Consider the following 27,932-nt stretch of genomic DNA (forward strand, 5'->3'; position numbering starts at 1 on the left):
GTTCAGAAAAGAACATGATAGCATGCTATTCTTCCAGAAAAAAACTACTTTATGAACATATGTATACTATAGATTTTTCTTTTGTTTTAACACAAAAGGAATCATTGTAATATTGTCCCACACACTGATTTTTCACTTACTACTATACCTTGGAGAGCTTTCCACATTGGTGTATATAAAGCTGTAGTGTTCTTTGCTTTTTAATGGGTTCATAATATTTTATAAAATGCAATATATTGTACATGCATACAACCCTTTACCTTATATGGAATCACCATAATTATTTACATCCTCCAATGTCCCTTTCAGTATTCTTTTAATAAGAGTCACTGATGTTGTTTCCGATGTTTACTTCGTAAGCACGGCCCACACTCCGCATCCTTGTTCTTTATCTCTGTGCATATGTGTGAATACTTTCGTTGAACAGATTTCTAGAGTTGGAATTTTGAGTTAAGGCACACGGGCACTAACATTTTTGATGACTCCTGTCCAGTTTTCCTCCCTCAAAACTGCACCATTTTACACTTCTTTTAACAAAGTGTCCGAGGGCTTTCTTCTCCACTCCTCATCAATACTGGATGCTATCAATTAAAAAATCCTAGTCTGCATAAATAACTAAAGTATCATATTATGTTAAATGGCACTTTCCCAATTACTAGTAAGAATGGCAACATTTTCTGGGCTTAAGGATCATTTGAACTTCTTTTTCAAGTCCATATTGTGTTTAGTTTGTGTGTGTGTGTGCATGTTTCAATAATCTGGTGCTTGTCTTTTATTTGTTGTATCTTTTTAGCATAACAAAGCTTGAAATTTTTATAAAACCTAACCGCCAACCTTTTCCTTATGAATTTCAGGTTTAATGATTTTCTTATTTAAAAAACCTTCTACATGCCCAAGGAAATATTGTTTTACTTTTTATTTCTAAGGGTTTTTTTTTAACGTTTAAATGTTAGGTTGGGATATAAATAAAATTTTAATCTTCAAATCCAGAGCCAATCATTCCAGCATCATTTATTGAATCATCTTTTCCTTCACTGACTTGAAATGTCACATTCATCACATGCTAAACTTTGATACCTGCATCTATCAGTGTGTGTGTGCACACACGCCATATGCAGAGGTCTCGGATCTCCTACTGCCGGAAAGTAATTACCAGTCACTGCAGCTCTTCTGCTCTGGACTCCATCATCGTTTCTGCTCCAGGCCTCAGTTCCCATGGGTCGCTTCCAGTTGGTGACTGAGGGCAGCAACGACACTAAGGTAGGTCCATTTCTGGGAGATAAGAATTCTTCTGACAAGTGACATTAGCTGGAAGACTCCCTGTTGTCCTTGTTGAAAGTTTCTTTTTTTTCAGCTTTATTGAGGTATAATTGACAAATAAAGTTGTAATACGTTTAGAGGGCACAACATGATGATTTGATACATGTATACATTGTGAAAGGATTCTCACCAGTGAATTAACACATCCATCACCACCCATAATTCTAATTCTAAAAACACAAGTTCTACTTTCTTGCATATTTCAATTACATAGTACAGTGTTATCAAGTATAGACACTATGTTATACATCAGATCAGTGACATTTAACCAGTGTGCTGCAAGAATTTTTAAAACATGCTATACCTGACTATTTAGTCAGGCGCACTGACCTCTTTTCCTTTAGATTGTCAAATAAAAAAATGACAACGACCAACACAATAGCCATTCGGTGTAAATGAATCAAAATTATACCTATTTTTTCATCAGATCAGGAAAAAAATATTTGTTGGTGTTCTGCAGAATTTTAGTAATTGGTTTATATGTGCCATGAAATGAAAAACGTTGCAAATCACTGCATTAGACCCTCCAACCCTATCCATCTTATCACTGAAAGTCTGTACCCTTTTCCCAACCTGTCCCTATCTCCCCACTCCTCAGACCTCACATCCGCCATTCCACTCTCTGAAACTTTCTTAAAACCACACTGCAGGTTAAGGCCTTCCTTCTTGCATGGGGATCTGACCGCACATTCCCGGGTCCTTCTGCTCGCTATTTTTCCTCACAGGCATTTCCCCCAATAGCTGGGAAACATCTCATTCCATCTTGGTTCTCAGTGAACCTGGACTAACAATATACATGGGTCTCTTTTGTTTCATGGAGCTACTTAATAACAGGTCTAATATCACAGAGTTTTAATTACTATATCTTTATAGTATATTTTAAAATTAGGTGGAATAAGTCCCCCACATTGTCTTTGTCAAAATGAGGAGGAGTGAGCAGAAGCAGGTTCACAGTTGTGACATTGTTTTAATAAAATGATTATAATAATCATAACCTGCATGTCTTTTTCCATATGAACAACTATAAACCTACTTTTGCCTACCCCTGAATTTTTGGCTATTCTTGTACACGTATTTCCAGCTGAACTTGTTTGATAAACAGATTTTTAAAAATTGATATTTAAAATTTTTTTCAAAGATTTCATTTATTTATTTTTAGAGAGAGGGGAAGGGAGGGAGAGAGAGAGGGAGAGAAACATTGATGTACAAGAGAAACATCAATCAGTTGCCTCTTACACACCCCAACTGGGGACCTGGCTCACAACCCAGGCACGTGCCCTGACAGGGAATCAAATTGGCAACCTTTCAGTTCACAGGCCAGCACTCAATCCATTCAGCCACACCAGCCAGGGCTAAAAATTGATTTTGAGAGAGAGAAAGTGGTGGGGAGAGAGAGGGAGAGAGAGAAAGAGAAAGAGAAACATCGATTTGTTGTTCCACTTATTTATGCATTCATTGCTTGCATCTTGTATGTGCCCTGACCAGGGATCAAACCCACAACATTTTTGGTGTATCAGGACTGTCGGGGAGCTTTAGCGCAGCCCCCATCCACCATGGATGAAGAGTAAGTCTACCAAGACATGATCTGCTTGGGGAGGAGAGGTGGCCGATCTCTCAAAGGAGAAGGGCCCCGAGCCCTTTCCTCTATGGGCTTTTATTACGTTCATTCGCACAGGAATACAGATAAAGCTCATCAATCATTGTCAGCCAGTAAGGGTTAAACAATACATAATTTACAGAGAACTTTGAGGGCTTATTCTGAGTTACGGTCAATTAGTGAGAGGGCTATAAAACTTTAGGCGCCAGACTCATCTCAGGTCTGGACCCTTATCTTTTAAGCTGAGGGTACAAATTAAGTAGGTTTCACAGGATTGTATGCATTTTTTCTTAGGTCTGATTCCCCAGGGAATCCACCCCTCCCAGCACAGGACTGCACTGCCCTCTGTTATTGCTTCAGGCTTAAGTCAGGCAAGGGAAGTAAGGCAGCCAAGAGATTAGGAGACTTCTTGCAGACAGAACGAGGACTCAGGCTATTTCAAAGCTGAGGGGCGAGGGTCCATCACCCCCTTTTTCCACAGCCCCCCGAGTCCCTCCCTGCGGGCCTCTTCCGTGACCATGCCTGTCTTAGGTTGATCCTCCCTTGAGGAATCTTACCCGTCATTGGCTAACTGGTCAAGCTCAGGGTCAAGCAGGGTGAAGTGGGCAGAGATGGCACACCTGCCAGGGAGATAAGCTTTGTCTCCTTAGTGGCTTATGGTCCCAACTCTGACCTAGCCTTAACCATGGCGGGTTACAGCCTCTGAAACCAGGCAAGGCAGTTCCCAACACAGGACGACGTTCTAACCAACTGAGCTACCCAGCCAGGGAAGTTTTCTTTCTTTTTAATTAATGCATGCACACGATGACAAAAAAATGTATGAAAAGTATGTTTCCCTCCCATCTCTGATCCTCGGTTCCCCCAGTTCTCTCCCCAGAAGAAGACACCTTTACTAAATCCTTCTGTAGCATTCCAGAAACATTCTAAATGTGTGTGTGTGTGCGTGTGTGTCCATCTATCCATACATCCATCTCTTCATCTTGGCCCTGTTAGCATATTGTGCACCCTGTTCATTTTTTCACTTAGCAATAGATCTTGGACAGCTTTCAATGTCAATATTTATAGCTGACTCATTCTTTGTAGTAACTACCTAGCATTCTACTTTTCCTTCCCAATGCACATTTAAGTAATTCCCAGTCATTTGCTATAGCAAACAATGCTACAGGGAGTCAAAGAACTTCAGATTTATCTTGTGAAGTATATTTTTAAAAATCCATTGACTTGAAATTTATAGATTTAATTTGATCACTATGTTTGGGTCTTCCCAATCAGGTTACACAGTATGTGTTCCTTTCCATTTAGTTTGAAGGACAAAATTTTAAATCCTTTGGCCAAGTTTTATAGTTTTCATAAATAGGTCTTACTCTTCTATTAAATGTTTTCCTAACTTTTGTTTTGTTTTGCCAATATTGTAAGTGGAAATTTACTCTTATATAACATTTTCTTATTAGTTTTTCTTGATTTTCAGGAAACTCTTGATTTCCACATGCGATTCCCATATCGAGTCTCCTCTCTAATCTTTCTTATAGTTCTAATAGTTCTTCAGTTGATTGCTTTAAGTTAATAGCATCTAAGATAGAGCAAACAGCATATATGAGGACCAAGGGGAGAAAGACAGCCTCCTTTGATTGAGAAATTTTTAAAAGTTCAGAAAGACTGGATGTAGGAGGAGCAAAGCATTGATGGGGCATGATTGTACAATTATGACATTTTGTTCCAGTTGGTGGTAGAGCCAGTGGTAAGTAAGGTGTTGTTGGTTTGCTACGTACATTGGACTTTATTGTCCACTTACTTAGTGGAGACCCCTTAAAGAGCACAGTGAGCTCCCCTTACCCTGTAAGCATGCATTACAGAAAGCTACAATAAGATTTTCATGATCATAACCACCAGCAAACACTAGGCACACTCTTCATATATAACACTCAGATCAAAGTTTTAGAATATTTTCTTTCCTTTTTTTTTTCAAGTGACAGGACACATTAGAGGTAAAGTGATGCAAAAGGGGAAAGTAAATGTACACAAAATAAATGTCAGAGAGTTCAGAGGAGAAAGAGAACACTGTAAGTTGGAGTAGCTGGGGAAGGATTCTTGAAGAATTAATGTTTGAACATGATTTTGAAGGATGGGTAGGTCTTAACTGCAGTATAGAAGATGAGAGGTATTCTAGGCAAGGGGGGTAGCAAAGTGGAAAATCATATTATGACATCAAAGATAGAATTAGTAAAAGAGAAGTTAGTTGAATCAGTGGATTGAACCAATTTACCTTATTTGGTTGACAGCTGAAAGAAATGAAAGATTAAAAAATTTGATTATAGATGGGAACTTCCAGCCAAGATGGAGGCGTTGGTAGACACACTGTGCCTCCTCACACAACCAAAAGGAGGACAACAACTTTAAAAACAAAAAATATCCAGAACTGCCAGAAAATCAAACTGTACAAAGTCTGACAACCAAGGAATTAAAGAAGAAACATTCATTCAGACTGGTATGCTGAGGCAAAGAAATGTGGCCCCAATGAAAGAACAGATCAAAACTCCAAAAATAGGACTAGGCAATGAAGAGATAACCAACCTATCATATGTACAGTTCAAAACACTGGTAATCAGGATGCTCAGAGAAATTGTTGAGTGTGGTCACAAAATAGAGGAAAAAGTGAAGGTTATGCAAAGTGAAATATAGAAAAATATACAGGAAACCAACAGTAAGGGGAAGGAAACCAGGACTCAAATCTGTTTGGAGCAGAAGGAAGAAATAAACATTCAACTAGAACAGAATGAAGAAACAGAATTCAAAAAAATGAGGAGAGGCTCAGGAACCTCCCGGACAATTTTAAATGTTCCAACATCCGAATCATAGGAGTGCCAGAAGGAGAAGAGGAAGAGCAAGAAATGGAAAACTTATTTGAAAACATAATGGGGAGAACTTTCCCAATCTGGCAAAGGAAACAGACTTCCAGAAAGTCCAGGAAATTCAGACAGTCCCAAAGAAGTTGGACCCAAGGAAGCACATACCAAGGCATATCATAATTACATTACCCAAGATAAAAGATAAGAAGAGAATCTTAAAAGCAGCAAGAGGAAAGGAGACAGTTACCTACAAAGGAGTTCCCATAAGACTGTCAGCTGATTTTTCAAAAGAAACCTTGCAGGCAAGAAGGGGCTGGAAAGAAGTATGCCAGGTCATGAAAGGCAAGGACTACATCCAAGAAGAATACCATCCAGCAAAGCTATCATCTAGAATGGAAGGGCAGATAAGGTCAAGTTAAAGGAGTTCATCATCACCAAGCCCTTATTATAGGAAATGTTAAAGGGACTTACCTAAGAAAAAGATGATGATCAAAAATATGAACAGTAAAATGACAACAAATTCACAACTATCAACAACTGAACCTAAAAAAACAAAAACAAACTAAGCAAACAACTAGAACAGGAACAGAACCACAGAAATGGAGATCACATGGAGGGTTATCAGTGGGGAGAGGGACGGGGGAGAACAGGGGAAAAGGTACAGGGAATAAGCATAAATGGTAGGTACAAAATTGACAGGGGGAGGGTAAGAATAGTATAGGAAATGGAGAAGCCAAAGAACTTATATGTACGACCCATGGACATGAACTAAGGGGGTGGGAATGCCAGTCGGAGGGGTGGTACAAGACAGAGGGAATAAAGGGAAGGAAAAAATTGGACAACTATAATAGCATAACCAATAAAGTACACTTTAAAAAATAAAATAAAAAATATAGCATATATTTTCAGAAAAGAGTAAAAAAATTTTTTGAAAATATTGGCTTCTATAAAAGTAGTGCTTAACATCAACTTAATTTGACATTGCTTTGGAGAGGCTGCAAACTGGTGGCAGAGAGAGCAGCCTGGACTGAATAAGCAATTCATTAAGGAATTATGAATGGCAGACTATCAATTAGGAGTTGAGTTTTGTGTTATTGTTTTATGTAACAGAAAACTCAAGTAATCGTTGCTTAAATAAGATCTTCTAGAAAAGATTTTCATTTGGGCTAGTGAGCTAGCTCAGGGGTTTCAAGGCCAAGGTCTTTTTGTTCCCTTAGCAAAAGCTTCCCTGTGCTATTAAAGGAACTGTCTCTCCTCCAAATCGGTAAGTTAAAGCAAATGAGGCCATAAGGGTGGAGTCCCAATCCTATTGGACTATATGGTCTTCTAAGAAAATGAAGAGAGATTTCTCTTTCTGTCTGTCTGCGTGTGAAGAAGACACCGTAGAGACGGTGGCTGTCTCCAAGCTGGGAAGAGAGCACTCACCAGGAAGGGACTATGCTGGTACCCTGATCTTGACTTCCAGCCTCTAGAACTATGAGAAAATTAATTTCTATTGTTTAAGCCCACCAGTCTTCGGTATTTTGTTATGTCAGCCCTAGTTGACTAAGGTTCCATGTTTGTTCCTACGATAGTTCCCGAGTTTTGTTGCTAAACCAGCAGCTACCATGTTTGTCTGAAACAGACATGACAGCTGCAGCTATAGCCACCATGTCTGTTTCAGACAAAGTGTGTGGGGGGGAACATGCCAGCTGTGTCTGATTCCCTTTTAAAAGGCCTTCCTGGAAGCCCCAACACATGCTTTGATCTTACTGTCCGGCACTGTGACAGACAGCGACCCTTACGTACAAAGGTGACTAGGAAGTGTACTCTTTTGGCTAGACATATTACTGTCCCTTAAAATTGGGATCTCTGTTAATGAGGGAAGAAAGAAGAATGGATATTGGGTAGCAACCAGCTATACCTGACATAGCCAACAAATATATAGACAAAAATATACCATCTTGATAGTCAAATAAATTCAAATTAAACCAACAATAATATATTTTTAATCCCACTAGCTGAGAAAGGGTTTTTAAAAGATAATGGCCAGTGTTGGCAAGGGTGCCAAGAAAGAGGCACTCTCATTATTGCTCATGAAAGTGCAAATATATTCAGTGTTACTAGGTAGACCTTAAAATATGCACATTCTTTGACCCATTAATTTTTTTACTTCTAGAAATTTATTCAAGAAGATGATTAAGGGTTGGGCAAAAATTTAGCTACAGTCATGTTTATAATAGTACTTTTCTTTGCCAGGATCACTAGATGTCAAGCCATAAAGGTTAATTAAATATATTATTGCTCATCTAGACAAAAGAATATAATGTGGCCTTTAAAAATAGTGTTGTTGTGTTGTATTTTATGATATGTAAGGGTTACTATGTATTATTGAGAAATAACGCAGATCACAAAGCAATATGTACAGGCTGCTATAGTTTTTACAACTATTTATTTACATAAACAAAAAAGACTAGAATGATATATATATATATATAACGAAAACAAGTTTTCTCTTGATGGTGGGGTTAAAATTAATTTTAATGTTCCTTTTACTTATCTGAGTTTTTCTAGTTTAACAGCAGCGGATATGTATTAGTCATGTGATAAAAGAATTAAAAGCAAAAATAAGAGAATTTAAAATGACAGGTGGTAATAATTTATTGGTCTATCTCCAAAATTGTATGCAGATCTCAAAACAGAACTATCCTATGAAATGACAAATAACTCAATTTTTAAAGGGCAAATTTCTGAATAGAGATTTTTTCAAAGAAGATATATAAATACCCAATAAGCATATGAAAGGACGCTCAACATCATTAGTTATCAGGGAAATACAAATCAAAACTACAATGAGATACCACTTGGCACCCACTAGGATAGCTATTAAAAAAAAAAAAAAAGACCAACAATAACAAGTGTGTGTAAGGAAGTGGAGAAATTGGAACTTTCAAACACTCCTGATGGGAATGATGCAGTTTCCTTTGAAAACAGTTTGGCACTTCCTCAAAAGTTAAACATAGAGTTACTATCTGCCCTAGCATTCCACTCCTGAGTATGTCCCCAAGAGGACCCCATGAGCACACAAGTTCTCAGAACAGCACTTTTTCTAATAGTCAGAAGTGTAAACAACCTAATGTCCATCAACCAGTGAATGGATAAAGTGGATAATATCCACATTATTCAGCCATAAAAAGGAATTAAGTTTTGAGACATGCTACAACATGGATGAATCTTTAAAAAAAATTTAAGTGAAACAAGTCAGTTACAAAAGGTCACATATTATATTATTCCACTTACATACAATGTTCAGTATAGATAATTCTATACAGACAGAGAGATTAGTGGGTGCCTGGGGATGAGGGGATAGGGAAATTGAGGGTGATAGCAAATTGGTGTGGGGTTTCTTTGGGGGGAATGAAAATGTTCTAAATTGATTGTGGTAATGGTTGCAAAACTCTGAATATCTTAAAACCATTGGATTATACACTTTAAATGAGTGAGTTGTATGTGAATCATATCTAAATAAAGCTGGAAAAAGAAGAAGGCAGAGCGTGGGGGGTGGGGGAAGGAAGGCAGGTAGGAAGGAAAGAGGGAAGGAAAAGGAAGGAAGGAAGGAGGGAAGGAAGGAAGAAAAAAATTATCCTTTAAAAAGAAAAGAGACAGTTCATTGAATTGTGACCACACAGGACAGAAACATCCCTTAAGCTCATGTTTTCTTCTCTTTGTGCTCCCATGGACCTTCTCATATACAGTTTGGTTTCAACTTTCTTCTGCATTAGCTGGAGTCTTGTTATTTTTATTTTTTTGTGTATGATTACATCTCTATCTTTGTGAAACAATCTAGTGTACTCACTGGGAACGTGAACGTGAGTTTGACTCTCACCTTACACTCTAAGCCCCAGTTTCCTTGGCAGCAAAATGGGGTTTGTCTGCAAAAAGCTAAACTCTTTTATGCTACATGAATTTTTACTGCCTCCAGTTTCAGGAGATTTTTTCCTCCTAAACTTGTTTCTAATTTATGAAATTACTTTTTGGATTACTTTGAGCACTAATAACAGCCACTATTGGTAGTGTATTTAAAAAGATAATTAGCAAATAAAAACAGAATAGAATTCATTTCTTAAAGAATAGAAAAGTATCCTGTATTTGTCAACAGCAGTTCAACTAGTGGGTGTTGATACTTCGGGTCTGAGTTAAAAAACAAATAACCTGTAGAATATGTATTTCACCATACTCATGCAGACTTGTGTCTTCCTTCAACCTTGTGTTTTGGAAAAGAACTGGAAAGGGGAATAATAAGGAGATTGGGACTGAGGTGAAAGGGCAAAGGACTCATGGATCTTGGCGGAGGCAGAGCTCAGGCAGCTGACCTGGAGGCTGCCGTGGGAAATACAGCAAATGCCGGCAGCACTGAGCGATTGAGTCATGTTAAACATGGGTGTTGCTAGACAGCTTTATAGACGCAGAGAAGCCATGTGGAAAGTGGCAGGTAAGAAAGACTGTACTTAAATGAAGCAACCTCACGGGTTGAGAAAGCCAGGGGTACTAACACAGGCTCTTGTGAGGAAGAAGGCTGTGGAGCAAGGATTTCACCTAGAACACGTTTTACCACCCATTTGGCGTAAACCCACCTGTAATATATTCTTACTTCATGCTGCACAAGGAACACTGAGAAAAGAGTGGTGATGAATTTCATGGTATGTGATAGTTTTAGAAAAGAAACTTAAACTGGAATCTGATTCTCATTCTAGCCATTGTCCCCATGGAATGATTTGCCTGTCTTTGCCAATATCTGCTTACTCTCTCTTTGCAACAGAATGAAATGCTCGGTATCTGACTTCATCTTGGTCAAGCCTACAGTGTTCCCATGGCCTTCAGGCGAACAGCTTCTGCTGAGTCTTGCATATAGACATGCTAATCATTCGAGGAATTCTGCTGCTCGGGAGATAAGGGAAGTATGTATTGTTTGTCAAAGATCTGCAGACACTGCCGGACCAGACTGACGTCAACTAGCACAATCTTCCTCAGACCTCTGCCGGGGCCCAGATTTCTGTGGTGGTCAATCACCTCTTGCCCGTCCCACTTCCCCTTTCCTTGGCATAAAAGCAGCCTGAACTCTGTACTTTTCGTAAGATGGATTTGAGATACCACTATGGCTCCCATCTTCTCAGTTGGCCCCTTCTGGATCAATAAATCTTTCCTTTCCCTGCTTTCCTCATTCCCTTTCTCCTGGAAGCACTTCCTCAATGAACTACATGCATGCTATTTCCTAGTTTAGACTCCGCTTCCAGAGAATTTAACCCCAAACAAATACACAATGAAATGGAGTTGTCAGTAATGGAAGCAGTAACCTTTCAACTTGCTTTGGCCTGGAAAGTTTTCTCTAAAATACATCGTAAAAAGAAAGGAAAAAGACGGAAACACTGCATACACATAGCTGTGTTAAGCCGCATGTTTCAGTGCCCCGCTGGGCAAGGTGCACAGGTTCCTCTTGCATGCCAGCTATCAGGTATGTCGAGGGGGGAAGGATTCGGAGGCCTCACCTGGACTTCGTGTGAAAGAGTGCTGATGGATATGTGCTGTTTGCTTTAGGCAAGAAATAGAGGTGTATGTACAAAAGGAGATGGTGAGGGGTAATTTTGATATAGTTCTGCTGTTAAAACAAATTCTCTTCTCTTAACGTTACTAACATTTTCGGTCATATTTTTGGTGCCCAACAAAGACAAATGGGCTGGGAGAGAATTCTGGCTCCTCTACTTACAAACTATGTGATCTTGAACAAGTGACTTGACCTTGGTTCCCCGAGTCTGTGAAACTACAATAATAGCAGCTCTCTTATAGAATTTTTATGAGAATTAAATAAATTGACTCATATAAAGTTCTTAGAGCAGTGCATGGTACCTATTAAGTAAGTACCTGATGACTATAAGCTTTTATTATTTTATTTAATGACTTCAAAGTTGTCAACTCATGCTTGGGTGGGAAATTCCTCTGTAAAAGATGGTCTCCCATTTGTCTCGTGGAGCACAATTGATGCTCCACTTTGTGAATGCTTTGTGAAAATCAGTGAGTGAATATTCTCTACTTAAAGTGTGTCTTAAAAAAAATTGAGATAACTGGTTTTTCACGCGTATTTAAGAAAAGATCTTTATATTCTAGAATTATCATTCCAAGGCAATGAAATACAACTTAAACTTTTATATGAATAAACTGTTTAATAAGACTGATGACTGACTTAATTATCTATGACTGGCCAGGTTAAGGTAAATGCTAATGACCTTAGGGAAGGCAGTGAAGGAGCAAGTCAAACTGAAAGAGATTCTATAAGTAGAGACTGAAGCTCTTACAAATATTGATTAGAAGAAAGAACTTTTTAATGAAGGCCCTTTTTCACCTTTGGAAGTTATTTTGAATGTTAATTGATATGATTCACTATTTCTGATTACCATTTGAACAATATCTATTCATCATAAAATATTTCCTAAATGCCTTAATTTTAGGTATTAGTAAATATACCACATATGAATGCTTTGTGAAAATCAAAAGCATGTAAACCAAAATTAACTTGAGACTCTAGTAAAGAATAAAAAGCATTTATTTGGACAAAAGGAGCTGTAGCCCAGGAGACACAGATTCAGGTAGCAACTTAAATTGTGCTCCACTGAGACAAATGGGAGGCCATCTTTTATAAAGTTCCCACTCAAGTTCCGAATTTGATCTGTTTTATGCTAATGAGGGTTCCAAATTGTGCAGTCCCGACTGGTCAGTATAGATGCAAATGAGGATGCAATTTGTGTAGTTCTGATTGTAGGGGTACCTCTCAGTTCACTGGTGGAGAGACAAAGTCAGGGCTTCCCTGAAGTGGTTGACTCAGAGAGAGTAAACAGGCAGGAGCAAAGTACAGGAGGCTGAAAGCTCAGTAGGTGGCTTTCCCCAAAACACGGACTATGTGAGAGGCCTCTGTCAAAAATGGCAGCTACACTCTGCTTTTGAATTTGGGCCCAGTTAACCACAAGAAGCCCATTTTGACAGATATACTTCTGCTCACGGTTCACAAGCATATGACTTAAGGTGGTTACTCTGTTCTTGTAAACATGTTGGTACGGTGTGCAAATGACTTGAAATAATGGTGACAATGTAAAAATGCTATAATATACTTGGGTTAATGGGGTTTCTAAGTGAAAAATGAAACTGATTTTCCCAAGAGTAACCAGAAAGAACTTGTGATGCTGCTATCTTAGACAAGTGCTAATGTAGCTATCAGTCTGAGGAAGGAGGTACTAGAAAATTATTGCAGAACAGTTTACATTTAGCAGTGGGTTTTTTTTTCAAGCTACATTTTAAACCTCATTTTGGTGAATATTTAATTGCGACCCAAAAAATAGGCTTCATTTGCATTAGCATACCCCAGATAATACCTAATTGACACATAAATATCATTGAAAGGCAATATTCCTACTTCATTAACATACCTGCTACAAGTATTCTATGATCAAATAATTAGATAAATTTTAAATGAGTTAATAGGTAAGTTTTTCGTGTTGGGGAGGGTTGTGGGTTCAGGAACCAGTAACGGAAAAACTAGTTTTATAATGTGTTTTAAAAATATAACTCCCATAATCCCCACTCATTTTTACATGTACCATAATTGATTTAAAAGGGACTATAAGTGCTTTATTCCTTAAATGAAGAGAGCCTAATAGTCTTTTATATTAATTGAGTTAATTATAACAAGATCTGTAAAGTCCTAAAAGCTAGGTAAATATTTTACAAGACTGATGGGTAAATTTAAGTTTAATTTCCCTTAATACACATACAATAAATAGATGAAATTCCCTATACCAAACAAGGAAATAAGCATTATAATCTTAAGGTTAACAGTTACATAACAAATAACTCAATATTAAAGCAGACTCTCACATGGAGTATACTCTTCACAAAAGTCAATTTCATTCCTTTCTTTTTCCTTCCTCAATGTTATACTACATTTTTCTTATTAAATGTAGTATTTTTGTGGTTGATCTAAAGAAGTAAAATTTTCAGCAAGCATTGCGCACACATTTGATGACTTCCCAGTCTTTCAACCTCCCTGGAAAACCCAGGCTGAAGGGCACACAATTGACTACCTAGGAAAGGAGGAGAAATGAACCACAGTAATAGGTTCAGGCAACTGTTTCAACCAAGCCTCAGGCAAATTAAAGGCAAAAGAGAAGAGATTTAAACCCTTCCTCCAGCTCCACTGTAATGTAATTTTATCATTCACACCAGTTGATTGTGTAGGAAAAGAAGGAAAAATACAGGGTAGGGCAAAAGTAGGTTTACAAACACAGAGTTCATTCTTGCATTATTATTTATTAATTATTGTATTATTTTCCATACAAACAACTGTAAACTTACTTTTGCCCCACCTTGTATAGTTAAGATTTTACTTTTGAATTATATCTTTTGTGTTGTTTACTGTGATCCTGAATAACAATTGAACAGAACTTAGAAGAATGCCTTACTAGAAAACATAAAAATCCGGAACTTGGTGTATCTGTTCATTTTTTCTCTTTAATCATTCTTACTAGGAATTCACAAGAAAATCTTTGAGTTTCCAAAATTTTCTTAGTTCCAAGATAGTAAACATTTACTATTTATAGAGAAGAAAGTAGGAAAGGATGCCCATTCAGAAGGGTTTTATAATATAATTTCATGCAAAAGCATGAAAAAAAGATCAAAGTTGTTTGTCCAAAAGATCAAAGTAATTAAATACAAAATAAGTAGATAAGGCACATAATAGAGTGACCACAGAAGAGCTGGCTTGGTCACGGAGGTTTTCTGAAGTGACAATTGTGAGCCATTTTCTCATATTCTTACTCTCCTTTGGAGAACTCCTTTGTGTTTGTTTTTAATTATGAAATTTTTAAAATTCTGTAAAATACACATAACATAAAATTTACCATTGTAAGCATGTTTAAGTGTTCAGTTCGGTAGTGTTAAGTATATCCACACTGTTATGCAACCGGCCTTGGGAATGATTTCATCTTGCAAAACTGAAACTCTATTCCCATTAAACGACTTCATTCCCCTCTCCCTTCCCTGGCCAACCACCATTCTACTTCCTGTTTTTATGAATTTGACTACTCTAGTTACCTCTCATACATGGAGTCATACAATATTTGCTATTTTGTGACTGTCTTATTTCAAGTAACATAATGTCCTTAAGGTTCACCCATGTTGTAACATGTGTCAGAATTTCCATTTTTAAAGCTAAATAATATTCTACTCTATGGATATATCTCGTTGGGTTTAATCACTCATCCATTAAAGGACACTAGGGTTGCTTCCACCTGTGGCTATTGTGAATAACGCTGCTATGAACATGGGTGTACAAACATCTCTTTAAGACCCTCCTTTCAATTCTCTTGGTTATTTACCCAGAGGTAGAATTGCAGAATCATGTGTTGATTCTATTTTTAACTGTTTGAGAAACCATCATTCTGTTTCTTACAGTGGCTGAACCATTTTACATCCCATTCCAATTTTTCTACATCCTTACCAACACTTGTTAATTTCTATGTCTGTCTGTTTGTTTAAATAGTTGCCATCCTATCAGTGTGAAATGATATCTCATTGTGGTTTGGGGTTTGCATTTCTCTAATGATTAGTGGTAGTGAGCACTTCTTATTTTCAATTTTAATTACTCAATTAGTACATGTTAATTTAGAAGAGCAGAAAATTTTTATCTAAATAAAAATAAGAAAAGGAAAATCACCTTCAAGCATACAAGCATAGATAACTACCCTTAACGTTTTGGTGAGATTTCATCCAGACTGTTTTCTACGTACCCATAAAAATGAAAGGGAACATACTATACTGACTGTGTTTTAACCTTTAAAAAAACTTAATATCACTTTTAAATTTTTATTTTAATAATTATCATAAACATTACAATTTGAAATGTCTACAGAATATTTCCTTGTTTGAATTTACTGTAATCAGTTTAACCAAACCCTTATTGTTGAGCATTTAGGTTGTTTTGAAATTTGGGGCATTATAAATAGCCCACGGTTCTTTGCTATTTTGGGTGAGGGAGGAGCAGGGAATAATCTTTTAAAATATTAACAAATGCCCACTTGAAAAATGTTAAGAGCCTTCCACATCTTTCTTCCTCTTAAATCATTACATAGGATTTGCATACTTTTGTCCTTTATTATATTGTTCCAACAATTGGGTCTATTCCTTGTCACTAATGTCTCTTATTTGTTTGAGTATTGTGTTTTCCAAAAGTCTCTAGATTTGGATTCCTATTCCTTTTTTCTTCTCAGAGGTTAAATGTGCATGGTTAGATCTCTAATAATTTTTGAAAAAAAAGTTTTAGTTAACTGGTGGGAATAGAAGTGGCCTTGCTGGAAGCCCAGTAGTGGGCTAAAGAAGTGTCGGCATTTTAAGAAATTTGAAAATGAAGCAATCGTGTTGGGTGTATTTTAAAATTATCTCCGTATCTTCTCTCCACTTACCCACCCTCAACCCATCACAGGCACTCATCTTCTCTTACCAGGGTTTTTGAAATAGCCCTGTTTCTAGTGTCACTCTCTACCTGCCATTCTGCATTAATAAGGACGGCTACGTTCATAGAAAACAACAGATCCCCACAGTTCGGTGGCTTGAAGGACAATGAGTTTATTTCTCACCTCATTCCCGAGTGGGTTTCCAAGTCAGCAGGTGACTCTCCCTCACACAGTAATTTAGGAATCCAAACTCCTTCCATCTTTTGTCTGCCATCGGCTAGGCCATTTTCCTTACTGATACAATTGAGGCAGGGTCGCCATGTCCATATTTCAGCTAGCAGAAAGAGAAAACAGAAGAAGGTTCAGCCTGGCCTGAAGGTGCTGGTGTGAGAGTGGTGCACCTCCTTCCATCTCACATTCCTTTGCACACAGCACACGTACATGGCCATGGCCACCCTTATCTTTAGAGACCCTGGGAAATGCAGTCTAGCTGTATGCTCAGGCAGAGAGGAGACTGAGCTTTTATAGACAGTTCTCAGCCTGCCGCACTCAGCCCTGTTCATCCTCCACACTGCTGTCAACGCTAACTTTCTGAATCTCAAATCTGATCATGCCATTTCCCTGCTAAGGAAACATATGCAAAGGTTTTCCATCACTGAACAACAAACGTTGTTATTGAGTATTTACCGTGTGCTAAACGTTGTAGCTATAATAAGGAAAACAGAAATTCTGTATTTGTCCTCCTGGAGCTTACACGGGAGCCAAAATTCTGGGAATCATATATGGCTCTTCCTTCTCTGTCACCACTACATCCAGTCCATCAGAACACCTGCAAATTCCACTTCCATCCAGAACACCCCTCTGCACACCTTCTCCTGTTTCCCACGAGTGTCATTGTTGTAGAAATTTTTAAAACCCTAAATTACAAAGCTCAGACATAACCAAGTTTAGAGGGCTCTGTCGAATGAGCCATGAGTGTGCAGTGTGGAGGGAAATGAGCCATGAGTGTGCAGTGTGGAGGGAAATGAGCCATGAGTGTGCAGTGTGGAGGGAAATGAGCCATGAGTGTGCAGTGTGGAGGGAAATGAGCCATGAGTGTGCAGTGTGCAGGGAAATGAGGCGTTTAATTTTAACTCCTTCATTGACATTATCTGTGTTTATGTTTATTCTCACTCTGCTCTTGCTTGAAGGTGTGAGGGAACTTCTCCAGGAATGCTGTCAGATCCCCCTTCCTTTGTGGGGTGCTGAGCTCTTTACCTATGCCAGTGGTCCACGAGATTAGCTCCTCTCTTCTTACAAAACACTCCCTTTAATTTAACTTGCTTGAGTGGCTTTCTGCTCCTAGCCACCAAAAGATTCTTCAGTAAAATATTTTTTTCATTTTTTGAAAAGTATATTTAACATCTAGTGTTGGTACTGGTGGTGCTAGATGTTTGAGGGCTACAATATTATCCTTTATGCAAAGTGCTTTGGCATGCTTGTACCCAGTTTAAAGAAGAACAAAACAACAGAGTTCTCGCCAAGATGGAGGCTTAGGTAGAAACCCTTCACTTCCTTGAATGACCAAGAGGAGGATAACAATCAATCTAAAATCAATAAAAAACCAGAAGTGCCAGAAAAATCAAACTGCATGAAACTCTGACAACCATGGGATTGAAGAAACAGTCAAACAGAACAACCAGACCAGTAAGGTGGCGGACGGAGCGAAACCACAGCGAGGTGGAGGACTGTGCGGGTGGGGCTGACTTAGGGAGAAACTGAGACGGAGAGCTGACCGTGCACAGCTGTTGCTGTGGTGGAAGAAACTCCCAGTCTCACTCAAATCAGGTGGAAAGTGCTCTAGAGAGGAGCAGGCCCCTCCCCCACAGGCAGCGCCTCAGTGCAGCAGAGGGTTGCCCCGCCCTGCTGAAAACCTAAGGCCCTGCCCCTGTACAACTTAACAGGTGCACTGAGACAAAGAAAATGAGAGAACAGAGCAAAACCACAGGTAGAGAGCTAAACGATGAGGAGATAGCCAACCTATCTGATGGAGAATTTAAAGCCCTGGTAATCAAAATGCTCACAGAACTGATTGAGCTTGGTCGGAAAATGAAAGAACAAATGAAAGATACCCAAAGTGAAATAAAGCAAAATATTCAGGGAACCAACAGTGACAGGAAGGAAACCTGGACTCAAAGCAACCATTTGGAACAAAAGGAAAAAATAAACATTCAATGGGAACAGAATGAAGAAACAAGAATTCAAAGAAATGAAGAGAGGCTTAGGAACCTCTGGGACACTTTAAGAGTTCTAATATCTGAATTATAGGGGTGCCAGAAGGAGAAGAACAAGAGCAAGAAATTGAAAACTTATTTGAACAAATAATGAAGGAGAACTTCCCCTATTTGGTGAAGGAAATAGACTTCTAGAGAGTCCAGGAAGCCAGAGAGTCCCAAAGAAGCTGGACCCAAAGAGAAACACACCAAGGCACATCATTATTAAGTTACCCAAGATTAAAGACAAAGAGAAAATTCTAAAAGCAGCAAGAGGAAAGGAAAGAGTTACCTATAAAGGAGTTCCCATAAGGCTATCAGCTGATTTCTCAAAAGAAACCTTACAAGCAAGAAGGGGCTGGAAAGAAGTATTTGAAGTCATGAAAGGCAAGGAATATATCCAAGAAAAGTCTATCCAACAAAGCTATCATTTAGAATGGAAGGGCAGATAAAGTGCTTCCCAGATAAGGTCAAGTTAAAGGAGTTCATCATCACCAAGCCCTTATTATATGAAATGTTAAAGGGACTCATCTAAGAAAAGGAAGATCAAAAATAGGAACACTAAAATGACAACAAACTCACAATTATCAACAAATGAACCTAAAAAATAAAAGAAAAACAACAAAAACAAAATTAAGCAAGCAACTACAATAGGAACAGAATCAGAAATGGAAATCACATGGAGGGTTTTCAGCAGGGAGGAGAAAGGGAGTAATGGGGGGGAGAAAGGTACAGGGAGGAAGAAGCACAATTGGTAGGCATTAAATGGGGAGAGGTAAAAAATGGTGTGGGAAACAGAACTCAAGGAACTTGTATGTACAACCCATGGACATGAACTAAGGGATGGGGAAAGCTGGAGGGTTGGGGGGTGCAGGGTGGAGGGGGAATAAAGGGGGAAAAATTGGCAAAACTGTAATAGCATAATCAATAAAATATACTTAAAAAAAGAGGAACAAAGCATCTGTAATATTTTTATATCATTGCTGTAACAAATTACCACAAATGTAGTGGCTTCAAACAATACCTATTTATTATCTCATGGTTCTGTAGACAAGAAGTCTGAAATTATGTCAAAATTTTGAAGTCTGAAATTATGTCAAAATTTTAAAATTATTTTTAAAGATTTTATTTATTTATTTATTTTCAGATAGAGGAGGGGAGGGAGAAAGAAAGGGAGAGAAACATCGATATGAGAAACATCCAGGGACTGAATCTGCAACCCAGGCACGTGCCCCTACCAGGAATCAAACCAGTGATGTTTTGCTTTGCAAGATGGCACCCAACCGACTGAGCTACATCAGTCAGGGCAAAATTTTTAAAAATTTAAAAACATTTTAAAAGTATATGTACCAGTGAACTCCAATTAACATGATTTATATAAATGCATGCATTTCATCCTCACCATGACTCAATAAAATAAGTACTAATATCACCCAAATTTTATAGATGAGGAAACTGAAGCACAGAAATATGAAATAATTTTCCCAAGGTCAAACAACTGTCAAAGTGTGGTGCAGAGAATTTTACCTGGTAGCTGCCTTCACTCATTACACACTGCCTCTCCGGGGATAGCTTATATACAGAAAGAGCTATAATATGTATATTGTTACCATATTTTATATTCCACTTTATATATATTTTATGTAATCTGTTACTTCACTTTACGTACAAGTAGAATTGGTCTGAAGAGATGATCTTATAAATTTGGTACTTGTGCCCTTTGCTTTTCCTAACCTTCCTGGTTATTTTTCAAAGCTTTGAATGCTGAGTTGCAGTTTTCCGTCTGGGGTCATTTCTATCTGGAGGTGATTCTAGAGGAGGAAGGAGGACTGACGGAGAGCTGTCGTGTCAGCGCAGGGTGACACTATTCTTAGGTCTCTCGGCTCCAAAATCTGATTTCACTCTTTCACAAAGGAAGTAGCTGCTGTATAAATAGGAAATATCTGTGAACCGTTTGCTACAGACATGTAGTTTTCTTAACATGGAATTTCCTAGTCCCTAGTATTACATGTATAATCATGCAATGTAAACACATATGTAATTCTCTTTCGTACAAAAAGAATAAATAAGTGGTGCTGAAAAAGAACATGAGTTTAAAATATTTTTGCTGTTTTCAGATTATAACTGATATAAATGTGTAAATATTCCTGAGTGTATAAAGGTGTGTATTTATTCATTCAAAAATACATTTTGTGCAAAGATTTTCTTTGTCATTTCTCATACTCCCTGAAGATAAATGATAGCATTTGTGTTTTCCATCTGAGGTCCACACTGAAAATAGAATCAAAATTTAGAATTTAGATTTAGTGATAGTAAAGTAAAAATCTATTGAGATTTATAAGTTAAAAACATGATGTTCTCACAAGGCCTCACAAGTTCTAAGACAATCTTTTATCTCACAAAAGAATCAATTTTCTCCTGAGTATTCAAAAAGAAACTTTTTCACCCCCAATTCTGGTTTTGTATAACTGTGTAATTAACGGTGCTGACAATATTATAGGGAGGGATTTATGTGTGCGTGGAAGGTGGCAGTGATGGGGAGGCCCAAGTAGAAATTATAAATAAGGGAAATAAAATTCCATTTTTTAGAGTTAAAGTACAAAAACAATATAGATTTCCAGCAGGGATATGTCACTTAAAAAGAAAGACAGGTTTCTAGCACTATAAGACTGAAGCTACCTTGAATTTGTTGTTTATAGCTATAGAATGTATCCATCGGGAGAGAACATTGATTGGCCTTTTGAATAAAGGAAAAGAAAAATCCTTGAAGAAATTTTGGCTGTACTTATTCAGCACTGCTCAGCGGAAGAAACTAATTTGGAAAATGTGAGAAATCACTTTCCCAGGGGCAAATCTAACCCAACTGAAAGCAGGTGCATCCGCTCTCACCAGTAACCATTTAAGTTATTTGATGTAGATACTTTGTCCCATTTCCACGTCCACTATTCAATCTTGTGGTTGAAATATTTCTCTGTTCTCCTGGAGGTGTGCCCACTGAGAGAGAATATGCTAGGCTTGTTAACTTGAGTGTTCTGGCCTCTGTAATATGTGTATTTTTTTTTATTATAAATCTAAATATTGACACTCAGCCTTTATGCACTGGCCCCTTTGAGCTTGGTTAATGTGATTTCACTCTTAAGCCTGCCCGTGCTAAACTTTAAGACTTCAGTAACTTTAGTAAAGTTATCAAGGTAACAGTACAAATTACCGGCATTTTCCTCCAGAAGGTCTCTGTGTCATTGAGAACAGTTTTCTTTCAAAACATCATTTCAAGAATCCATTGCAGTTTCATGAAATAATATTTATAGAGTTTTCCTCTCCTGGAAAAGAAAAATAGATTGTCATTTGTTAATTTTACAGAATCAAATTAATAGCAACATAAGTACTGTTCTGTCTTGCAGATGGAATGACCTCTAATGAGGAAAAGGAAAACCATATATCCAAAATAGCTAAAAAATGAGATGAAGATAAGATTGATGAAATTGAAAACTATTTTTTTAAAAACCCACAATAAATAAATTAGGAGGCAAGTTTCGACAACCATTTAAACGAACAGATGAGAAATAGTGAAATCAAACTATTTGCAAGTGCTATGTAGAAAATTTAGTTTAAAAATATATATTTTAGCCCTGGTTGGTGTGGCTCAGTGGATTGAGTGCTGGCCTACAAACTGAAAGGTCACTGGTTCGATACCTAGTGAGGGCACATGCCTGGGTTGTGGGCCAGGTCCCCAGCTGGGGGTGTGCTAGAGTCAACCGATCAAGGTATTAATGGTTCTCTCCCTCTCTCCCTCCCTTCCCTGCTCTCTAAAAATAAGTAAATAAAATCTTTAAAAATAAAATAAAAATGTTATTTTAAATATCCCTAAGGATAATATCGAAATCTGAGTCTAGTATAAGAAACCATACTCTGTATGAGACCCTACAATAGATTTGTTTACTAGAGGAAAAGAAATTTGTCAGAAGCTTACTTGGAAGTGCAATGGTAAGTCCTAATATTCTCTTTGTGTTTCAGAAACTTGGTCTTTCCAATAGTTCTTATTCACAGATGAGACACCTAGGACCTGGAGAGGTTAAGTAAGTTTTCCGGAGTTACAATGCCAAAAAGTGGTAGAACGGGGAATTCCATTATCATCATTTCATTCATAAATGATTCATATGTTTATTAAAGATAGGAAATCTTTTTTTTTGAAGATTTTATTTATTTATTTTTAGAAAGAGGGGAAGGGAGGGAGAAAGAAAGGGAGAGAAACATCACTGTGTGGTTGCCTCTCACATGGCCCCTACTGAGGACCTGGCCTGCAACCCAGGCATGTGCCCTAGCTGGGAATCGAACCAATGACCCTTTGGTTCACAGGCCAGCAATCAATCCACTGAGCCACACCAGCCAGGGCTAAAGACAGGAAATCCTTTTTTTTTTCTTTCTTAATTTATTGACTGATTTTTAAAGAGAGAGAGGAAGGAAGAGAGAGACATTGATTTCTTGTTCCACATATTTATGCAGTCATTGGTTGATTCCTGTATGTGCCCTGACTGGGGATTGAACCTACAACCTTGCCATATTGGGGCAATGCTCTAACCAAATGAGCTATCCAGCCAGGGCAGAAATCTTTTAAAATATGTTTCTTTACCACTGTACATGATTCCTTAATGTTAGCAAATACCTAGTGTTCATATTTCCCTGATTATCATATAAAATAGGTTTACAGTTATAAAACAAATACATTAATACATAATGCACAAATAAACTTTGTGTTTTGTGTACTCATAACTATAAACCTACTTTTGCCAGTCCCTGTATATAATTTATAGGGGTTTTTTTTTGTTTGAATCAGACTATTTGGAAAGTTCATATACTACAATTGATTGACATATGATTTAAGATTTTCTTAATCTATAGCTTCCTACTCTGTCTCTTTCTATTCTTTCAAAGCAATTTTTTAAAAGAAACCAAGTTGTCTTGCTGAGTTTCCTACATCCAGATTGGACTGACTGCATTGCTACAGTGTAGTTAAAACACTCCTCTGCTCTTAATTTCCATAAATTGGTAGTTAGGTCTGGGCTTGACCAGATTCAGTTTTGAATTTTTTGGCAAGGCTTTTTAAAAGATAGTATTGTGTAGTTTAATAACAAGGTACATAATAACTGTTTCATGGTCTGTGATTTAGCAGCTATCAATACAATAATCATTGCCTAGGTCCATTTGCTTACTAAAAGTTTTTAAATGGTGATGTTTTAATTCTATAATTCCTTCTTCAGATATTTTTACAAAGAAGAGATTCCTCTGATCAATTTTTTTTCTAATTTTTCCACTGAAGTTTTCCCTATCCTTAAATATTTTTTAAAAATACTATTTTTAAAGGTCTTAGTATATTTTTTTCTGAAAGATTTGCTGTACTTTATATACCCATTCCCTGGCTCCTGGACATTTAGACTGTGTCTCATTTTTCACTCTAAAAATTGATGGAATCAACATTATGGTACATCTTTTTGTACATAAGTCTGCTTACATATCTGGTTATTCCTTTAGAATAGATTCCTAGCGGTGGAAGTCCAAGGCATAAAGAGTTTTGTAGCTTCGAGGAGCTTCATGCCAAGATGGAGGCATAGGTAGACACACTGTGCTTCCTCACACAACCAAAAAAAGGACAATAACAATTTAAAAACAAAAAACAACCAGAACTGACAGAAAATCGAACTGTATGGAAGTCCGACAACCAAGGAGATAAAGAAGAAACATTCATCCAGACCGGTAGGTGGGGCGGAGATGGGCAGCCGGGGTGGAGAGGACTCACAGGAAGGCGGCGGCTGGCGGACCCAGAGAGGTGGCGGACTGTGGAACAGGGCAGGCCAGGCTGCAGCTAGCAGACACCACAACGTGGTGGGGGGCAGACCCTGCGGCCCCACATTCGTGCATAGATAAACCGGGAGGAATGGCGGGGAAGCAAAGCAGACCAGGCAAACCAGGGCTCCAGTGTGGGGAAACAAAGCCTCAAACCTCTGACTGAAAACACCCGTGGGGGTTGAGGTGGCAGCGGGAGAAACTCCCAGCCTCACAGGAGAGGTCGCTGGAGAGACCCACAGGGGCCTAGAGTGCACACAAGCCCATCCACTCGGGAATCAGCACCAGAGGGGCCCAATTTGATTGTGGGTAGCGGAGGGAGTGACTAAAATCCGGCAGACAGTGGAGCAAGGGCCTTTACTCCCTCTGGGCCCCTCCCCCAAGTACAGCAGCGCAGCGACCAGCATTACCTCGCCCCGTAGGACACCTAAGGCTCCGCCCCTTTATGTAACAGGTGCGCCAAGACAAAAAAAATGGCCCAAATGAAAGAAGAGATCAAAGCTCCAGAAAAAATACAAACAAGCAACGAAGAGATAGCCAACCTATCATATGCACAGTTTAAAACACTGGTAAGCAGGATGCTCACAGAATTGGTTGAATTTGGTCGCAAATTAGATGAAAAAATGAAGGCTATGCTAACAGAAACAAAGGAAAATGTACAGGGAACCAGTAGTGATGGGAAGGAAACTGGGACTCATATCAATGATGTGGACCAGAAGGAAGAAAGAAACATCCAACCAGAAAAGAAGGAAGAAACAAGAATTTGGAAAAATGAGGAGAGGCTTAGGAACTTCCAGAACATCTTTAAATGTTCCAACATCGGAATTATAGGGGTACCAGAAGGAGAAGAGGAAGAACAAAAAATTGAAAACTTATTTGAACAAATAATGAAGGAGAACTTCCTCAATCTGGCAAAGGAAATAGACTTCCAGGAAGTCCAGGAAGCTCAGAGAGTCCCAAAGAAGCTGGACCCAAGGAGGAACACACCAAGGCACATCATAATTACATTCCCCAAGATTAAACAGGAGAGAATCTTAGAAGCAGCAAGAGAAAAGGAGAGAGTTACCTACAAAGGAGTTCCCATAAGACTGTCAGCTGATTTCTCAAAAGAGACCTTTCAGGCCAGAAGGGGCTGGAAAGAAGTATTCCAAGTCCTGAAAGGCAAGGACCTACATCCAAGATGACTCTATCCAGCAAAGCTATCATTTAGAATGGAAGGGAAGATAAAGTGCTTCCCAGATAAGGTCAAGTTAAAGGAGTTCATCACCACCAAGCCCTTATTATAGGAAATGTTAAAGGGATTTATCTAAGAAAAAGATAAAAAATATGAACAGTAAAAATGACAGCAAACTCACAGTTATAAACAACCACACCTAAAACAAAAACAAAAGCAAACTAAGCAAACAACTAGAACAGGAACAGAACCACAGAAATGGAGATCACATGGAGAGTTATCAGTGGGGAGAGGGAGGGGGGAGAACGGGGGAAAAGGTACAGGGAATAAGTAGAATAAATGGTAGGTAGAAAATAGACAGGGGGAGGGTAAGAATAGTATAGGAAATGTAGAAGCCAAAGAACTTGTCAGTATGATCCATGGACATGAACTACAGGGAGGGAATGTGGGAGGGAGGGGGTGGACAGGATGGAGTAGAGTGAAAGGGGGAAATGGGACAACTGTAATAGCATAATCAATAAATATATTTAAAAAGTTTTGTAGCTTCTTCTTGCATATTAAAGAGTATCTTTCTGAAAAGCACCAATTTATACCCAGCCCCAGTGAGAGTGCCTGTTTCCTTACATATCTTTACCATTCTCACACACTTAGTGTGTTTGTATTCCATGTTTTACATTAAATGTAAATTGTAACAACTGAATTAGGAATGCATCTATTATACACACAGTAAGAAATTTCAAGGCTCATTATTTTATTTCATAGAATGTATACAAATGAAACAATTGTTCCCATGTGAGAAAATTAAAAATTAACCTTAGAATTTCAAAATTGTGTAGAACTATTGAACTACTTGGTGGGCCTCCTATTTATTCACCTGTTATTTTTAGGAACTAATGATAATTAGTTGTCTCCCATATGTGCCCGGACCAGGGATTGTTCGTGTCCAGACTTGGACCACGCCACCCCTCACACACTGGGAATCGAACCCACAACCTGGGTATATGCACTGACTGAGAATGGAACTCGCAACCTTTCGGTTACCGGATAGCACTCTAACCAACTGAGCTGTATCTTTAGGGCTTGACTTATATTTTAGGGGGAAGACTCTAGACTGCAATGGCGGAAATAGGGAGACATGTTCAGAAGCTTTTCACAGTGATCATGAGATGGCTTGGATCAGCCAGGGAGATGGTAAGTGGGGAAGTCAGGATGTGTTTGAAGGTGAAGTCAACAGAATCTCCTGATGGATTAAAAGTGAGATGTGAAAGAAAGAATCCAAGCCAAATGACTGAAGGATGGCGTTGCTATTTGGGATGAAGAAGCTGGGAGAAGTGTTAGATTTCAGGGGGAAGATGGGGAGTTCCATTTTGGACATGATGACCTTGAGACATGTAGTGCTATCCAAAGGAAATGTTGAATATGCTGTTAGACACAAGTCTGGAATTCAGGGGACATGTCTGGATGGCAATAGACCTTTCGCCTTATGATCCAGTCTCATAATTTTTAATACCATCTAATGCCATCACTAGTGATGAGTACCAAATGCTTATGTTTATGGTGGACTCAAGAAGCCTATGGTTGTATAGCTGTGTTGCCACTAAAGAGAGAGGTAAACATTTTAGTCTGCTTTTTTATCTCTGATCATATAATAGGTATGGTCTTAGAACCAGGGCTTGGGTCTCCCTTTACCTCAGATATCATTGCTCTGAATCCCCCACCGGGTAAACTGAGGTTCATACCAACTAAGTCGTACATCTTGTAAACTGTAAAGACAAATTTGAATTAAGGTCTAAAATCCATACCTGGAGCTCTTTCCGCCACAATGCCCACCAATTCTTGGCAAGTGTATCTTTCAAAGACCCTTTCGTTCTCCTTGCTTTCTCGTCTTCTTCCCAGGCATTTTAATCTCCCCCTTAATTTCCCTAGAACCACTTAATTTCAGCAGCGGGAATCTCAGTGCTGAGAAACTGAATTAGGGAAAATCCTTGACTAACACCCCAGCTACTAGGTGTATTTTATCCTTTGTCAAGTAATTCATAATTGCTCCATCCAGGTTAATGTCCTCAGGGATTCTATTGTGTCGCCTCCGCAGTCCCAAACTTTTCTTTCTTAATTCAGTTCAGCATATATTCTCTACTAAATGTGCCTTTAGGTCTGAAGAACCGTGTTCTAGCATAGGGAGAAAAGGCATGCCGTCAGTCAGCTGGAACCTGGACAACACACCCGAGCTGGTCCATGAAGTTCGGGGCCGGACCTAGGGTCAAGCTTTGTGCTCCGGTCGCACGCTCCTATTCCTCTGCTTCTAGGAGGGAAGGGGGCTTCCGGAGGGGGCCCCCCCCATCCTCCCATGGGCGGGGCCTACGGCTCCCGCTCCCGCCTCCCTGGCTGCGCGCGGCTGCGGGTCGCGGTCACGTGAGCGCGGCGCGG

At 38.7% G+C, this 27,932-nt stretch overlaps 1 long non-coding RNA gene and 1 other non-coding gene across 2 annotated transcripts; one reads left to right on the plus strand and one right to left on the minus strand.

The window, feature by feature from the left end:
• Positions 1–599: 599 nt before the first annotated feature.
• Positions 600–27,824, minus strand: LOC123479701 (uncharacterized). The gene is made up of 4 exons (XR_006655400.2): positions 27,308–27,824; positions 21,699–21,810; positions 16,422–16,572; positions 600–1,354 (listed from the first exon to the last, which is right to left on the minus strand). It is a non-coding gene; the product is annotated as an uncharacterized lncRNA (long non-coding RNA).
• On the plus strand, positions 9,865–9,941 carry LOC112304639 (small nucleolar RNA SNORD56). Its single transcript, XR_002974770.1, has one exon. It is a non-coding gene; the product is annotated as a small nucleolar RNA SNORD56 (small nucleolar RNA).
• Positions 27,825–27,932: the final 108 nt, after the last annotated feature.

The sequence above is a fragment of the Desmodus rotundus genome, chromosome 1 (genome assembly GCF_022682495.2).
Source record: "Desmodus rotundus isolate HL8 chromosome 1, HLdesRot8A.1, whole genome shotgun sequence".
NCBI classification, from domain to species: domain Eukaryota; kingdom Metazoa; phylum Chordata; class Mammalia; order Chiroptera; family Phyllostomidae; genus Desmodus; species Desmodus rotundus.